We start from the raw sequence: 19,417 nt of genomic DNA on the forward strand, positions 1-19,417 counted from the left end.
TTGTGTGACTACATTATAATCTCAAAAAATAATAATTTAAGTGAAGCAAGGGGAGATATTTATGTTATAATTATATTAAGCTTGTTATATGACTTATGTTTGACATTATTTGAAAACTCTATAATAAGAAAGAGAAAGAAGTAGATGGATTATGGCTCTATTCTGCTATCAACTAATTTTTCTTTTTACAAGAATTCATAAGCTATAATCCATAATGGTTAGACTATTTGATGTTTTATTTATTTGACCCCCAAATTATAAACACCTTTTATTTAACTTTGAATATAGTAAACCAGATGAGCTCTTTATCTTTTTTCCCACATTTTTATTAGATATATTCTTCATTTACATTTCAAATGCTATCCCAAAAGTCCCCTATACCCTCCCCGTGCCGTGCTTCCCTTCCCACTCACTCCCACTTCTTGGCCCTGACATTCCCCTGTAATGGGGCATATAAATTTTGCTAGACCAAGGGGCCTCTCTTCCCAATGATGGCCAACTAGGCCATCTTCTGCTACATATGCAGCTAGAGACATGAGCTCTGGGGGTACTGATTAGTTCATATTGTTGTTCCACCTATAGGGCTGCAGACCCCTTCAGCTCGGGTACTTTCTCTAGCTCCTATATTGGGGGCTCTGTGTTCCATCCTAGAGATGACTGTGAGCATCCACTTCTCTGTTTGCCAGGCACTGGCAAAGCCTCACAGGAGACAGCAATATCAGGGTCCCTTCAGCAAAATCTTGCTGGCGTATGCCATAGTGTCTGCATTTGGTGACTGATTATGGGATGGACCCCTGGGTGGGGCAGTCTCTGGATGGTCTATCCTTTTGTCTTAGCTCCAAACTTTGGCTCTGCAACTCCTTCCATGAATATTTTATTCTGTATTCTAGGGAGGAATGAAGTATCCACACGTTGGTCTTCTTTCTTGATTTTTTTGTGTTTTGGAAGTTGTATCTTGGATATTCTAGGTTTCTGGGCTAATATCCACTTATCAGTGAGTGCATATCTAATGACTTCTTTTGTGATTGGGTTACCTTACTCAGGATGATATCCTCCAGATACATCCATTTGCCCAAAATTTTCATAAATGCATTATTTTTAATAGCTGAGTAGTACTCCATTGTGCAAATGTACCACATTTTCCGTATCCATTCCTCTGTTGAGGGACATCTGGGTTCTTTCCAGCTTCTGGCTATTATCAATAGGGCTGCTATGAACATAGTAGAGCTTGTGTCCTTATTACCAGTTGGGACATCTTCTGGGTATATATGCCCAGGAGAGGTATTGCTGGATCTAACAGTAGAACTATGTCCAGTTTTCTGAGGACCCGCTTGCAAATCAAAACAACCCTGAGATTCTACCTCATACCAGCTAGAATGGCTAGGATCAAAAATTCAGGTGACAGTAGATGCTGGCGAGGATGTGGAGAAAGAGGAACACTCTTCCATTGCTGGTGGGATTGCAATCTTTTTTAATAGTTCTAAAATATTCATATCTACAATCTCAGTTATAGAAAAACAACATCTTAGCCTGTTACTGGCACATCTTCACTGCTGAACTATACATGTAAAATGTCCAAGTTCATTCCATTCCAGTTTCTGTTTATTAAGGCTCATCCATATTAACATTTTTATTTACAAATATCTAAGTTAACATTTTGCCTATCAAAAGGTCCCCCCAGTAAATTACAATAATATGTGAAGAGCATGTCATTTCTCTAGGGCATATGTCTAGCCACATTCAGTTAATATTGACATGCTTACCACATTGCTGAGAAAATTAAACTTAAAGATGTCTAAGTGGCTGTTGAATTTTTCTCTGGGGTTGAAAAAATTCCTATAGCCACATTGTTAAAGGGCTACACACACACACACACACACACACACACACAAACACTGGTAACTGAGAAGAAAAACAGCTTCATGAAGATATCTGGCTTAAAAGTAAAACTGCAAATAGCTACTATAACTTGACTATCTTCAGTCTTGGGAAGCATGATTGCCAGTACTGTCTGATCCCTTACAGTCGACATACATCTGATTGAAAGAGGTACTTGATGAGTTGTGACTCTGGGTACAGTTAAGGCTATATTGTTAATTCTTTCACACCACCTTAGAAATGCATGAAAACCCATCTCATTTGAATTTAAAATATCATCTGATTCAGTCACAAAGGTCTCATCTAAGCACATACATATACCCAGATACTGAGTTACATCCTCTCACAAAGCTATCCCCATTATCATTCAGCCGTCAATTTCATTCTATATTTTCACATACTTCCCAAATAAACAAATAATTTATATGTATATTCATTATGTAATTATGGATTTGGGGGATAAGGGGGAGGTGAAAGTGACCTAAATTATAAAAATAATTGCCTTTTAATTGGTTATGTGCAATACAACTTCATTCAAAATGGAAATTTTTCCAATATTTAATTAATATGCAAAACCAGTATCATTCATCTGCTATTTTTAGATATTTGCAAGGCTATTTAGTTAATTGGATGTACTACAGTGTAATGGCAACCAGATAACAATTTCCCCGCCTTGTCTGGCACAAGAAGCATTTTCCCACAGTCCAGACATAATCATTACAAATTTCTATGGAGGAAGACTGAATTTATAGCAAGAAGCAAGGCTGATTCCGAACCTTAAACAAATCTGGGTAATGAAAAGATCTGTTATAGATGAATTGCAAATAAAACCTTGCTATGCAGCATTTTTGAATATAAATCACTTTTAACAGTCCTTTTCTTCGACTCAAATTTAGAATTATTGTTGTTGTTGTTGTTATCATCCAAAGTGGTTAAGACATGTAAAACACTCCAATGATTCTCAATAAATGGCCAAAGACTCTAGCCTATTTCATGTTTATGTAAAAAATCTAGCCAAAGCAATAGCCATTAACAAAATAATTCTTTGTATCTGTTTGTATAAAATTTCTCAACAAAATCATATTTAATGCAACATTCAATGTGAAAATATTAAAGCATAAGAAAAGCCTATTATGTGGTCATTTGAAGATCAAATAAATGAAAATGACAACAAAAAGTGAATATTGTGCTACATTTTAATCGTGTTAAAAATCAAACAAAATGTATTTAAAAGAATAAATATAAATAATCAACTCAAGTATATAAGAGCAATGAGAAAAGTGAAAATAACAAAGGTCAATGAATTTTTTTTTTACTTTTATTTACTTATTTTATGTACATGAGTCTTTTGTCTGCATAGATGTCTATTTATCACTTGCATGCCTGTTGCTAGCAGGTTCCAGAAAAGAGCATCAGATCCCATGGACCTGGAGTTAGAGATGGTTGTAAGCCACCATGTAGATACTGGGAATTGAACCTGGGCCCCCTGGAGAACAGTCAGTGCTCTTAATTAGAGTCATCTCCCAGCCCCTTTTCTACATAAAGTTTTTAAATACCTGTTGAATCTACCTTAAGCAGAAGTGATACTTTAAAAAAATGAAACAGGGAGGGTGGACCAGGATGAGAATAAAATCTGCACTCCTGAACATATACCCAGAAGATGCTCCAACATGTAATAAGAACACGTGCTCCACTATGTTCATAGCAGCCTTATTTATAATAGCCAGAAGCTGGAAACAACCCAGATGTTCCTTAACAGAGGAGTGGATACAGAAAATGTGGATACATTTATACAATGGAGTACTACACAACTATTAAAAACAATGAATTTACGAAATTCTTTGGCAAATGGATGGATCTGAAGGATATCATTCAAAGTGAGGTAATCCAATTACAGAAGAACACACATGATATGCACTGATAAGTGAATATTAGCCCAGAAGCTCAAAATACCCAAAATACAATTCACAAACCACATGAAACTCAAGAAGAAAGAAGATTAAAGTGTGGACACTTTAATCCTTCTTAGAAGAGGGAACAAAATACCCATGGAAGGAGTTACAGAGACAAAGTGTGGAGCAGAGACTGAAAGAATGACCATCCAGAGACAGCCCTACCTGGAGATCCATCTTATATACAATCATCAAACCCAGACACTATTGTGGATGCCAACAAGAGCTTGCTGACAGGAACCTGATATACCTCTCTCCTGAGCGGCTCTGCCAGTGCCTGACAAATACAGAGGTGGATGCTCTCAGCCAACTATTGGACTGAACACAGAGTCCCTAATGAAGGAGCTAGAGAAAGGACCAAAGGAGCTGAAGGAGTTTGCAGCCCCATAGGAAGAAGAACAATATGAACCAACAAGTACCCCCAGAGCTCTCAGAGACTAAACCAACAACCAAAGAGTACACATGAAGGGACCAATGGCTTCAATTGCATATGTAGTAGATATAGTCTTGTTGGTCATCAATGGGAGGAGAGACCCTTGGTCTTGTGAAAGCTCTATGCCCCAGTATAGGGGAATGTTAGGAAAGGGAAGCAGGAGTGGGTGGGTTGTTGAGCAAGCGGGTAGGGGGAATGTGATGGGGGTTTTTGGAGGGGAAACCAGGAAAGGGGATAACGTTTGAAATGTAAATAAAGAAAATATCTAAGAAAGAAAGAAAGAGGAAGAAAGGAAGAAAGGAAGGAAGGAAGGAAGGAAGGAAGGAAGGAAGGAAGGAAGGAAGGAAGGAAGGAAGGAAGGAAGAAAATAGAAGCCGGGCAGTGGTGGCACACGCCTTTAATCCTAGCACTTGGGAGGCAGAGGCAGGTGGATTTCTGAGTTCAAGGCCAGCCTGTTTTACAGAGTGAGTTCTAGGAGAGCCAGGGCTACACAGAGAGACCCTGTCTAAAAAAAAAGAAAGAAAGAAAAAGAAAAAAAAAAGAAAAGAAAGGAAAAAGAAAAGAAAAGAAAGGAAAAAGAAAAGAAAAAGAAAAACATTAAAAAAAGAAAATGGAAGTTATTAGGACTTAATATCTTTAAAAGATAAACGTAAGAATTATGCTTATATTTCTGCCAGGTAAGTAAAAGAACAAACATATTTTAGTGGCAAAGGGAAGCATTTTTGTACCTACAAGATGATTTAAAATTCTTAAGTTTTTCTTTAAAGCATGTAGTATGCATTAGAATCTGAAAACACTCTTGGGATTATGGACCACTTAAAATTCATATTTGTGGATGTGAATTAAGGTCCAGGCAAATTGTATATATAACCACAGTGGATGTGTTAAATGTTAATGAAGAATAAAATGTCCCATATTACAATTTTGAATTTATAAACATGGACTTAAAATACTGAAAGGAACTATGCCAAAATGTCTGCATTATTTATTGCAAGGTGATGACTAAGAATAGCTTAAGTTCCCATTCTTTATAACTATTTTCAGAATGTTTTTTTGCTATGCCTATTTATTGGAAAATACTATATCATGAACTAGCAAAAGCAAAGTCAGATCAAACCCAATCAGTTTTCCCTAGTGAGTGTGGCATGGTGTATGCCTACTTAACTCATCTTGTACATCATATATGATTTCTTATTTATTGCTCTATTGCTGTTAAGGGACACCACTACCAGGGCAACTGTTATTAAAAAAAAAAAAAGCATTTAATTGGGTTCTTTGTTACAGTATTGGAGGGTTAGTCCATGATCATCATGACAGGAAGTAGGCAGGCATGGTGCTGGGGCAGTAACTGAGAGCTTTATATCCTGATGCACAGAAGCTGCACAAGGCTTGGGCTTTTGAAATCTCAAAGTCTACTACCAGTGACATACTTCCTCTAACCAGGTCATACTTCCTAACACTCCTAACCCTTTCCAAATAGTTCCACTAAGTGGTGAATAAGCATTCCAATAAATGAACTGTTGGGGGGCGGGCAGTCTCATTCAACTACCACAAAACTTAAAGCAATGAATTCATGTTTATGTCACAAGTAACATCAAAAGTACAGAAAGGCATTGCAACTTAGTAAATGACTATTTGAGTTAAATAATAATTGCTAGCTTATGGAAATTTGAATTTATCAATTCATAATCATAATATTTATCTAAGATTTTAGGTGATTTCAGATTTTGCACACTTACTCATTGCAATACAATGAATCTCTCAATTGCTAGAACAAGAAAAAAAGACTGGTGTCTAGGAATGTGACCGTGTAACTGAATAACAAATTAACTTGGCTAAAAGATTTACATTCTCTAAAATAACACCACTCATTACATATATTTATGGAAATGTAAGACTAAAATATTAGCCACAACTTTTAATGAAAGAACAATGAATCAGATACACAGTTGTATTTTTTAATTTTGGCTGAAATATTTGATATAGTTTAAATAACGAGTATTTCCCACAAGAAATTACTGTTAAAGGTTTTGATTCCAGAGTGGTAATATTAAGAGATTGAAGATCCTTAAAGAGTTGGTTTGGGGTAGTTATTGAGATGTCTCAGTTACTTCCTTTCTCCCACCCTTTTCTGTGCTGCTTCTTGGCTTTTGATCTGACAGGGTTCCTCTATCACATGCTTCTGCTATGATGTATCCCTCTTACAGAGGTCAGAAATGATAAAGCAGCTTGATTTGGGCCTGTAACTCTTAGATTCATGATCAAAATAAACCTTTTCTCTTTATCTCTCGACCCTCAGGCATTTGAATATAGTAGTACAGGGCTGACTAACTCAGTATATTCAGTCCTAACAGAGAAAAACAGAAAGCAACTCCCTTTGCTTTCCTAAAATCTTGATGAGATGCCCTAATCTCATGTGCTTTTATTTATGAGAAAATTGTGTACCTTATCTTCCTCCTGCAGCATATGAAACCAAATACAGACTTTCAACCAGATGTTAAGCAGACAGAGAGTCTTGGAACACATAGCTCTAAGTGAGATCTCTCCTGTCAGAGCTCAGGAAATCCCATGGAACAGAAAGCAGAAAGATTATAAGCGCCTGAAGGGATGGAAAACACCAAGAGAACAAGGTCCTCTAGATCAACTGAGCAAAGCTCATACAAATTCACAGAAACTGAAGCCCCAAACACAGAACTGCACATGTCTATACAAGGTCCTCTGCATATATATTGTAGCTTTCAGTTCCATATTTTTATGGGACTCTGGTGTATGAATGAGTGGGTCTCTGATTCTTGTGCCTTCTCTTAGAGCTCTTTTCCTTCTGCTGATTTGCCCCTTTCAACTTCAATGTGATGTTGTTGTTGCTTTGCTTTTTATATTTTATTTTGTTAGGTTTTCTGTTATCTTTCTGGGACCTGTTCTTTTCTAATGAGAGACAGAAAAGAAGTGGATCCAGATGGGAGGAGGGATGGGGAGGAACTGGGACGAGTATTGGGAGGGGAAACTAATCAGGTTATTTTGTGGGAGAAAAAAATCTATTTTCAATAAATAGGGGAAATATTTAGATTATATTGAAAACAGTATGTTTATATTAAAGAAATAAACATTCCATGAGGAAAGAATTTGTGATTATTTCGCTTTCCTAATAGTTCTTTCTTAGAAATGTAAACCAATTAGATCCAACAACACACAGGGAAATTCTTATCTGGCCAACACAATAGGGCTACCATTTCTGTTTCCTTGGTATTATTTCCTCCCTGCAAAGCATCAGGCTTTACCTTCTCATCTGTGAATTGTTCAGCATTCTGCCTCCTCAAGGCCTACCAATTGTTCATCTTTGTTTGTATTTAAAAGAGAATCAAAGAAATCATCTCGCTGAGATCAGCAAGAATTAATGATGGTGATCTCTGTTGGTAAGGACATTCATCTGATGCTCTTACTGTGCAATATTCCATCTAACCAACCAATCATGCCAAAAAGAAGGAATCTTGTGTTAAGTCATCACTTTATAACTAGTATTGATACTATGTATGTGTGGGAAAACAAATGCAGAGTGGTGCTTCTGAGAATATTAAATATGAGTAGGTGCCAGTCTCTAACAGAGCAGCTTACCATCTTTGCATCTGTGTGAAGCTGACAATGTTAACTCAGTTTGTCATACCAGACTGTGCAGAAGGGAGCAAGTGAATTTGAGTAACAAAATATAACCAAATGCTAAGCCATCATCTCTAGTATCAGAGCTGCACAGAGTAGGTTCACAGATGTCTGGCATGTGACATACTGCCTGACTGAGTCACTAATGCCCTCGCCACTGATGTGTATTCAGTACCACTACACCTAGCAAAAGATGCTGCATACAGTATTCCAGTTAGAGCTGTCATTCTGCTAACTATGTGCTGTCACAATGGTTGGAAATTAGATACCAAGAATTTGTTTGAAGTGTTTGTTGTCCCATAACAAAAGCCACAAATACTATAGAATGTTTTTATTCTCTTAATTCAATTTTTTAAAGTGGCTTCAAGATAAGAAAATGAAAATATTTGACATTTGGATATCTTGAAAAATGAGGAATTGAGGAATGAAATAAAGGAATAGTTCATTTAGATAGGAAATTAGAACTCAGGCAAGCAATCATAAATATTTTCTATTTTACAAGAATATTAATGACTTTCAAACATATAATTATATAGCCATTGGGTTGCAGAAAGTATGAGTTCATAAGTTATTATACCTAGATTTCTACCACCAATATTTTTCTCCTACATGGATTAAACAACTACTGCAGAAAAAAAACGTTTGGTTGAATCTTGTTCTCCTTGTTCTGAAAGTTCTCTTTCCCTTTCCACACAATCAGATGGGAAGAGTTTAGGAGTATGAGTGTGTTCATGGCTGCATGTGGCATTGTGTTGTGAACAATGAGACTAAGAGGAATTCCAGCCATCATATATTTTGCTTCACTGGATCACAGACCAAAACAGATTCAGAAACTACGATTATATTTGACATTTGCAGAACTAAAAATTTTCACCATGTTTATTGGAAGCTCATGGAAACATAACAGCTAAAAATACATAACAGAAAGGGGTATAAATCCTTGCCATGTAATTCTCTCTGGTTGTATTTTATATATTATAGTAATTACATTTTCATGCTACCTTGTTGCCTAAGGAGATTATAAAGAGATTTTTGTTATTTTACCCTTTTTCCTTTGTCTAAAAAATTAAGATTCATTTGTCAAAAAAAAAAAAAAAAAGCACCGAAAAGCACCAGAAGGAACTATCTTATCCTTAAGTGTTTTAACCTTTTGGCTGGGGCTTTGTTAATATGTAAAGAATAATGTGTGATCTGTTTCAATTTCCCCAAGTTTTATCTCAATTTATTCACAAATGCATACTTGAGGGACAAAGTGAGCTCTCTGAACATCTTCAGCTTACAGCTTCACAGTGGCTAAAAGGGTCTGTGTAGAAGTGAAGAAAAAAAATTAGCCCCCATTGACTGCCAAACGTTTCTTCAGAATTGTTAAAAAAAAAAAAAAAAGTTTAATTGCATTCACTGATGACAAGTGTGGGTGAGCTTGGCAGACAAGAGGAGAGGACTTTGCTATGTATTTGCTGTTGAAAATTCTCCTCATTCTGCTAACACTTTCCCTCTTCATGTCATCAAAAATAATTTTTACTGATTATGTTGACACTTTCATAATGCCAGCATTTTTCTTACATTGTAGATGTAACTGTCATGATCTGCATTCATGTGTTGTCTTTTTTATATAGTATATATGTAAAAAGAAATCTAGCTCTTCAAACGACCAAGTTCAAGTTTTACTTTGCTTTATGAAAACTAGTTCCTATGTATACCACGATAGATGGGCAACACATCCATTTTCAAGCCTCAGAAACTAAATTTATCGTGCTAAGCAGTTGATGTCTTAAAGAATATTAAGCCGTGTTAGCTTACAACTCAAAGTGGTGCAAAATAAGACAATTTTAGAAAGTGAATTACTTTGGTCATTTCCCCTGTGAAGGAGTTTCAGAATGTTTTTAATTTAAAAGAAATATAACCCACACCCTCAAAAAAAGAAAACATTTACTGCAGGTTGTTTTGTAATAATTGTTGTCCTAAAAACATACCCGGAAACCACATCATATTTTTCCATCACTTATTTTATATTTAGAAGACATTTGGAGGCTCTTTTGAGAAGCTTATATTCAAGTCATTTCCATGGCACAACTCTTGCTTATATAGAGTTTCTGGCATCAACATCTCACTGAAGAGGCTCTTCTCAAATCTTTTTATTACTGGTGATGAAAAAGTATGATTTCGTCTTCAGGTTGCTGCATATAATTTCCCTTCCTTTTTTTTTCTTAATCTTTATTAGACTTACATAGAAAACCCTTTACTCTTGTGATAAATTGGAAATAGAGGGTTAATGATTTCAGTGGTTGTATCGTCTAAGCTATATTTACCTGAAGATAATCATAACTAAAAAAACTCCTGCTTATCCAAAATAACTGAGCAATAAGATAAAAAAAATGGGGCTTTGTGGTAAAGTAAAGTGCTTCACACACATACACACACACACACACATCTGCATACATGTCAAAGCTACTTATGGTAGCACAGGTTTTAAATCAGGACTATAGTTGGAAGGGGCATGAAAGTGGAAGGCAGTGGATGACCACTGGCTAATGAGTGCCTTAGAACTGTCAAATTTTGGGTCAATGAGGGACCCTATCATACAAAAATAAGGTACAGGGCAATAGAGTAGAGGTGTATATCCAGCATCAATGCCTGGTCTCCACACATGCCTTACAAAATTGAACACAATCTTCACCCATCATCAAGAAGTCTTTTCTTTGAAACAGAGATCATTAAAGGAAACCACAGCCAATCAATAAGCAGAATTGTGGAGCCGAGTTCACATGGCCCCATAAATATCAACCCTCTTACCTAAAGCTTAGGGAATATTGCAGAAGAGGGTGTGGAAAGATTATCGTAGCTGGAGATTCAGGAACTTTGCTCTAAGACTGTGTAACCACTAGTAACATCTGAAGGTATACACAGAAAGTCTCACCAACATGACTGCCCAACCATGAACCAAACAAGGAGGACACCAATGAACAGGCCAAACTAGATGGGGAAGGGCCCACAAGGCTTCAACCACATACAAAGAAAAACAGGCAACTGAGTGAAGATGGAGGTGGGGCATGAAATAATAACAATTAATGAGAAAGAGAAAGGAGAGAGAGAGAGGAGAGAGAGAGAGAAACAGAGACAGAGAGAGTCAATTCGAAGGAGAGCAGAAAAGTACTCCCATCTGGTTTGACATGTTAATTGGTAGCTTTCTTGTACAGTTCATGTTTTGGCAGTCGTGCTGGTAAGACTTGGTGGTTATAGCTTCTGATGAAATAAGGAGTCACAGTCTCACACTAAAGACTCTGATATTCTGGCTCTTACAGTCTTCCTGCCCTCTCTTCCACAGTGTTCCTTGAGCATTTGGCATGGGAGCATTTTGGAAGGGTTTGGAGAGAAGAAAGAGAAGGGAAAATGTTATAAAACTAAGTGCAATCTCAAAACTAAAAAGAAAAAATTAATTCAAAAAATAATTTTCATTATTTTGGTTATAATTTTACACATATGTATACAATGAAATATTTTTTTAAAAGTTGAACCAACTCCCTCACATATGTTTACATGTAGACACACAAAAATAAAAATAAATTTATAAATAGAAAATAAAGTTGGAGAATAAAATACAACAAGGGCAAAACATCAGAGTATTAAATATCAGATTAACAAAGGGCGGGAAAGGGCGAGAGAGGGAGAAAGAAAAAGACAGAAAGACAATAATTCTTAACCTTGCTGAAGGATAATTACAAGGGCAACATGGTGCCTACTCAAACCCATGTAAAATGCACTCCCCAAATCATTAAATGCACATACCGAGTCATGAATATATGTGATAGGCATCACTGCGACTGCAGATGTAGCACACAATGTTGACTAAGGTTTTTGTCTAATTGGCATATGCAGTTTGGTCAGTTTTCTCATCAAGATTTTCACAAACACAAGTCTCTCTAGTTTGTGGGTAATTTGTCTAGTGCTGTTTAGCCCTAACTGAATACATCCAAATGATATATTAGAGACTTTGTAGAAAGAGGATTTCATTCTAAGAGATACAATAAAAAGGAAGTAATACATCTCTGCCCTAGAGGCTCTAAAATATCTAAGCAGGTCACATTGTAAGACCCCCTTTCAGGGACCTCCACTCTAGTCTTGGGAGAGAGAGAGCACCCAAAGAAACACGAGAATCCTTCTTGATGCAAACACACGAGGCAGTTTAATGATGGAGCTCCGGGTCTAAATGTATCTCACGCACGAGACAGTGGATTCGACCCCGAGGCTCGAAAGATAGAGGTTTTTATGGGGTAAAGGGCTTAGGGATAGGTAATTCAGCATAGCAACACACTATTAGCTTATTCAAACATCAGCAAAAGAATATGTGCAGGTCAGGGTGTCAGGATTTTGTGAGTTGTTGACTCAGTTCAGATAGCCCTGTTATGTCTTCATATTCCTCTTTATCTTTATGGTCAAGCTGTTCTCAGGAATTTTTTAACTACAGGGCATGCCCGGGTTTGTTTTGCTTTGTTCTCAGCCCCAGGCAGCCTCTAGGCTCACAAACAACCAGCAATTTCTGAGTACTTTATATGACTTATAGGTTGTGAAATTTTACCTTTCTTTCAACATCATCATACTTAAACAAAATACACTGTGTGAAACTATGTACAGTTCTAAGATACAGTGTGAACAATTATTATATCTGATTTTGTGTTGATATTAGAGCTCAGCCTGGCATTATTTTTAAATTAGGTCTTGTCCATGGTGTACTTAGATCATCTTCAGCCTATCACCTTCTCCTATTCTCTGACCTACTACTCTCTCTAACCCTCCCCTTTTTGAAACAGTCCCCCCCTTTCCAAACACTTTATCCCTTTTAAGCAATCCCTCCTCCTCTTTCATGACCTGTGTTTTTAAAAGTCATTCTTTGTATACATTTGTGAGTATGTTTTCATGTGTGTGAGTGTAGAGTCTGTGGAGGTCAGAAAAGGACGTTCAATTCCCCTAAAACTAGCTATAGACAGTTTTGCCCCACCTGATGTGGATGCTACGAACGATACTTGAGTCTCCTTCTGCAACAGAAGTATGTGCTGTTAACCACTGAGCTGTCTCTCCAGTCCTTCATGATTCCTTTTAAAATTGGATCCTGTAAAGGAGAAACTATAATATTTTTCTATCTGTATCTATCTTGTCTGCTTTGTATAATATGATAATCAAAATGAAATAATATTCTCTACGACTGGCTAAAACTCCAGTTTGCTTATGTGGTGTAGTTTTACTATCCATTCACGTGTTACTGGGTACCTAGGCTGGTTCTATAGGTTGGGTGTAGGAAGCACTGCAACTGTAGCCATGCATGTATAGGTGTCTCTCTTCCGTGCTGCCTTTGATACATTTAGATATGTAAACCAGGAGTGTATGGGATCACACTGTAGTCTCTATCTGGTTCTCTGAGAAACCTCCATACTGATTTTCACGGAGGATGCACACATTTGCATTTTCACCACCACTATTTAGGGGCTCCTTTTCCTCTATGTCTTCACCAACAACTTCTGTACTTTGCTCTCCACAGCAAAGCTATTTTGACTGCAGTGAGATGGAATCTCACAGTAGTTTCTACTTCCAATTTTCTAATACCTGATGTTGCTTTCATTTTTTTTTTCAGGCATCAATTGGCCATTTGTATTTCTTTTTTTTTTTTTTTTTTTGGTTTGGTTTAGTTTAATTAATTTATTTTTTATTCTTTAATTCTTTTTTACAGTTCAGACTTCATTCCCCTCCTCGTCTGCCCCCCGACTACTCCCCATCCCATACCTCCTCACCCCCCTTCATCTCCAAGAGGATGTCCCCACCCTCCACTCCAACCCCACCAGTCCTCTCCACTCCCTGAGACTTCAAGTTTCTCGAGGTTTAGGTACATCTTCTCTCACTGAGGCGAAACCAGGCAGTCCTCTTCTGGTTATATGTCGGGGCCTCAGTCCAGCTGGTGTTTGCTGCCTGGTTGGTGACTCAGTGTCTGAGTGATCTTGGGGATTCAGGTTAGTTGAGACTGCTGGTCTTCCCCTGGGGCTGCTCTTCTCCTCAGCTTCTTCCAGCTTTCTCCTATTTGTTTTCCTATATTTGTTCAAAGTCTCTGGTCTCACAGTTTATCTTTGCAGACAGAGAGCGAAAAATTCTTTTATTCTTCTGTACTTTCCACAGAAGTGTTTGTTAAAGAGAATGTCTCATTTCCCCCAATATAGGTTTTAACACCTTTGTCAAACACCAGGAGGCCACAGCTAAAAGCAAGTATTTCTAGATCTCTCTTGAATGTCTGACACACATCAGGTTTTGAGTGGGTAGCAAGCCTTTCTGTAGGATAATTTGAAATCAAGTTTTGTCATGTGCCAACTCTGCTCATTTTGCTCAGGATTTTTTGGCTATTGGGATCTTTGTGTGAGTTGGCCAGAACCAGGCTGACTTCATGACTGGCTGAAAACTGGCAATTCAGGACAGGACATTAAGCCTGAATTTCTGTGTCTCAGAAATAAAAAAAGTCCAAAACAAGTTAATTCCAGAAATAAGCAAACAAACAAACACCCCTCCTGGGCAGCCAATCAGGAGCTGCCAGAAGCTGCTCTGCCACCAAGCCTGAACCAAAAATAATAGTTAACCAGCAAGAGTTCTGAAAACTCCCTAAACCTCCCCAAAAGCCTAGCCCATCTCAGAGACACCCATACTTCTGGAAATAGAGCCAGCCAATCGAAGTAAAGAACAGCCACACTTCCCTCTAATTCTCCTAACAGGCTTTTACAAAATGAACTTAGAAGCTCACTCAGCATCTCCATTTTGGTGGATGGAGATCTGTTTGTGCTGGTAATTTCTGCAAAATAAATGCTCTTTGCTTTTACATACTATTTAAGACTGAGGTATCATTCTTTAACAAATCATAGACCCTTGCATGTGTTTCCATGTGAATTTCAGGATTTTTTTCTCTGTTTCTATGTGGAATCATGATAGGGATTGAATATGAACTTGTAGATTGCTTTTGGTAATATAGCCATGAAATTCACTACTATTCTTATATTGGAGCCTTTCTCATCTCTTGGTAATTACACTGTGGCATTCCTTGTCTCTTTAAAGTTTTTGTCTTACAAGACAGTTTATCTTGTCTATTATTTGAGTCTCAGGAATTGAACGCTGGTCATCAGTCCTGAGTAAACCCCCTTACCTGTTGAGCTTTCTTGCTGGCCCAGCAAAACAGTTTGGGGCATTTAGATGGACATAGGTGAAATGTGATGAACAGTAATTGAACTATTGTCTAAGTATGAAATGAAACATGGAGATGTTAAGTGTCTCAAATGTTATGGCTCTTTCTTGCATCAACTACTCTACCTCAACTATCCAAGTTAATGTAACATAAGAAATAAATGATTATCTTACTCAAATTGTGTCTTCATTAAGATTCCTAGGTGATAAGCCAGTAAATAAGCCCCAAATATGAAACCAAGTGCCTTCTTGTGATGTGGTTAGAACAGCTCACATTTTCTAAGCACTTTTCACACAGCAAGGAAAGCATTCTTACTTACAGATCCTGAGAGGAAACCCAGATGATCAAATAGCTGAGTTAAGGCCCATGAGTATGTTTTTCAGCTCTACTCAAGTCCAACGGTGTTGCACTGACAATTCTAAATTGTTAAATTTGGCTATATTTCTTCTCAGTTCTGACATTCATCCTGTATCTCTTCAGCAAGTCATAGAAACCGTGATCATAACATCAAACCTGCCTACTGGGTGATAGGACTCCTTACCCTTTGAGATCTAACTTCTCAGCGTGTTAGAAATTATAGTTCTGAAATTTAAATCTGTAATCATTAAAGACTCATCTGGTAAGCAATATAATCTACTTAAGTTATTTTAAGTAGAAAAGCAGCTTGCTGATGGCATTAGGTTCAACATGTATATATACTCACAGATAGAACAATTTTCTAGTTTGTTCTAGGAGCATCACCCATAGAGGTGTTTGTGCATATCATGTATGTGCCCATCATCACTTTCCAGGAATCTCTTGCCATCACAGTCTCAGGAGTGGCTCAGTCTTCTTCTCCACTATGCTTTTCTTAGAAGATGGATTCTGTATGGTATTAGTTCCTGGCTTTTAGTGTTGTTTTCTCTTTAATAAGAAAATCTCAAAGAAGCATTTCTCTTCAATAAAGACTACAATTCATCCAGCGAGTGGAAAAGTGGGTTCTAGCTTGCACAGTAAGTAGCTGGATTTTACCATGTGGGATACTCTTCCATTGTGAGCCACCTGTTCAAAAGATGCCTACGGACCATAACATGACATACTCTCATGAACGTGACAACTCAAGGTCATACAGAAACCAAGACTGGCAAAATAGGAATGGTCTTCTTTTAACATGCTAGTTCGCTTAGAAAAGAGCAAAGATGTTGGCCAAAAAGGAAGAGCAGTGATCTCTAGGATGATAGACCTTCCTGATGCCCTGGCACGAGTGACATCACTTTCTTGCTCTGCTGTGGTTCGGCGTGTTTGATCTCTCTGCAGGCTTCCAAATAATACACTCACAAACACAGGTTAACAGTGAACATCTCCAAATTGTTGACATCAACATCAAAAAGAAGGACTAACAGAGTTATACTTTCAGAGCTTAGCCATTAATGGTAATTTTTACTCACCTTTCAACTGAAAGGTCCAAAATGAATAAATGGATTTTATTTATTTAGCTTAAGTAGAGTCTGCGAACACCTACTTAGTAATTTGAGAGAAAAAGGCTTTCAAACCATGGATTTCTAGAAACCAGTGGATACTTGGCTGTGTCATTTAGAGAAAGGTTGCTTTGAGAATCAATTTCCCATCTGTTTTAATTGTCAAACACACACACACATTTTCTTCAAAACTGCATAACGATTGCATGGCACCTGTGGATCACATTGTGTGGGCCACTGCTTCTCCTAACCCAGAAGTTATAATCACCACTACCCTTTTCGCTTTCCAATGCTTGTGCTCAAACATCTTTTCTTAAGTAGTCTCATTGATCCTATTGATTAATCCTCCCGGTTAAAAAAAAAGAAAAAAGAAAAACGTTGAAAAATCAATTTGTTCGTCTAAACCTCAGCTATGAGTATGGTATTTGGAATGTTGTTCCTTCAACTCCATGAGAGCTCTCTTTCCTTTCTGACTGATTACATCTGCAGATGGAAATCAGGTGTGAAAATCCATTAGACTGCTTCACAACAGGACAAACTTTGACTCATATTGAACTCTCATATTCTCTCTTCCTTAATTAAGGCACAAGAATATTTTACCAGAGAGGGAGAGAGAGAATGAGATAGATTAGGCATCATACTCTTTCTAACGGCATGTGTCTCATCCAATTGGAGAATAATACATCTCTTACTTCATTGCTTTGCAAAGAGCTACTTACATGTTTTTTTCAGAGGAGAGAAGAAAGAGTGTGATTTCTGTCGTCCTCTCAGTTATCCATGCCACAAAACAGAAATGAAGTGTTCAGCTGTTTCCCCCAAATTATAACATTTTTTTTCACTAAACATTTTAAAACCCAAATAAAGAATGGTGCTTAAATGAGTTAGCAACATTGAATCTTTTTTTAGAGCAAGAATAAACCTTAGTGTGTGCCGTGTATAAAAGCAGCTACAAACCCGGGCTTTGTTCTCAGATGGCCTGGATTACAGCCCTGCCTTTCCCTGTCTTGACTCTATGACCCTTGGCAATTAACAAAGCCGCGTGCTTCCCTACTTCCTTCTGTATGCTGATAGTTGTAAAAACTAAAAACCAAAATATTACAGACAAATTTTAAACAGAAAGAAAAACATAAAAACAACTACAATAACTGAGTCATAGGCTTGTTTTGTGGCCTAGCTGAGATAATGCAGGCCAATGCTTAGCCACACTTGCTATTCATTATTTTATGTTTTACACACACACGGTGCCTTTTTATCACAGAAGAGCAGAGCCAGAGAAAAGACAACAACTAAGAGTCCTTTGATAATTTGTCTTCATCTTAAGTAGTTAAATGAACCTCAAGCATTTCAGTTTCTGGGTCTGGTGAGTCAGCTCAGCAAGTAAAGGCACTACCACTCAAGAGTTACACCAGACTGACATCTGCGCTCGGTACCCAGAACCTGTGTGCTGTAAGACGAGAACCAGCTCCCACAAGCTGGCCTATGACCCACTCTTCCCTCATACACAAATAAGCAAAATGTAATTTAAAAGAATTTATTTTCTGAACACTTAAATGAGAATGTGAAATTGTGTGTGTGTGTGTGTGTGTGTGTGTGTGTGTGTGTGTGTGTGTGTAGAAGGAGAGAAAATGCAGAGTTGATCAAGATTGATAGGCTAGTAAATAATCAAACAGTCGGAGCCCTGTCTAGGTGGTTCACTTTTCTCGACTTATTTTAAACAAAGCAACTACAATAGAAATACTGTAAAACAAAGAACCAGCATACAATAGATGGTTTTGCTTTGGCCGATTTTTCAAATTAAGATGATTACTAAGAAAACTAACACAGGATTATATCTGTGATAAGGAATATATATACAAGCTTTCCCAGAAGCAGCCACTTTGTAGGGCAAAGAAGTGATTTGGAAGCCCAGAAAATGCAAGTTAGATTTTGCCTTGTAAAGCATCACTTCTGTCATGCTAATGTCGTTCTAAAGAAGCAGACAGAAATGATGTATGTTGGCATTTCTTCCCTGCTTCCTGACTATGTTCTCTGCTGGTGCTTATCTTTAGATGTTTTAAATGGAGCAATAATGCTTTTCTGTGTCTATTGAGATGATTATGCAATTTCTGCCAACGTCGTTCATAACATGCTAGCATTAGAATAAACATAATAAGAACTATACACAATCGACCTAGACCTAAAACTGTAGTAAATGGGAAAAATGGAATATTTTCACTGAAATCTAGAATAAAGCAAGGGTGCCCACTCTCTCTATTCTCACTCAATAGAGTGCTCAGGTTCTTAAGTGTGCTAAAAGACAGTAATAACGGGATTGAAAGAGTAACCAAAGCCATACTATCTTCAGTCACAGATGACATGATCATACTTAAAAGAATGAAGATTCTACCCAGAAACATCTTTTAAAAATTCAGCAAAGTAGCATGATAGAAAAATCAACATAAAATTCAGTATGTTTCCTATATTCCAATGATAAAAATGCTGAAAGGAAATTAAGAAAAATAGTCCATTCACAAATAGTCAAATAGACAAAAGCATAATATCACAATCCATTATCTAAAATATACTACAGAGCCAAGTTTAAAAGAATGGTACTTATCACAAAAATAGGTATGTAGTACAAAGACTAGAGTGAAGGACCCAGAAGTCAGCACACAGCTACAGCCACCTAACTTTTCGTGTAAGTATTGACAGCATACATTGGGGGGGGGGGAGACAATATCTTTAAAAAGCAGTGCTAGAAAAACTGCATGTCCATACAGACAAGAATGAAAATAAATTCACTATTATTGCTCTACACAAAAATAAATTTAAAATGAACCAGAGATCTTAACGT

The sequence above is a fragment of the Mus caroli genome, unplaced genomic scaffold, assembly GCF_978045245.1.
Source record: "Mus caroli unplaced genomic scaffold, Mus_caroli_1 scaffold_6, whole genome shotgun sequence".
Taxonomy (NCBI): Eukaryota; Metazoa; Chordata; class Mammalia; order Rodentia; family Muridae; genus Mus; species Mus caroli.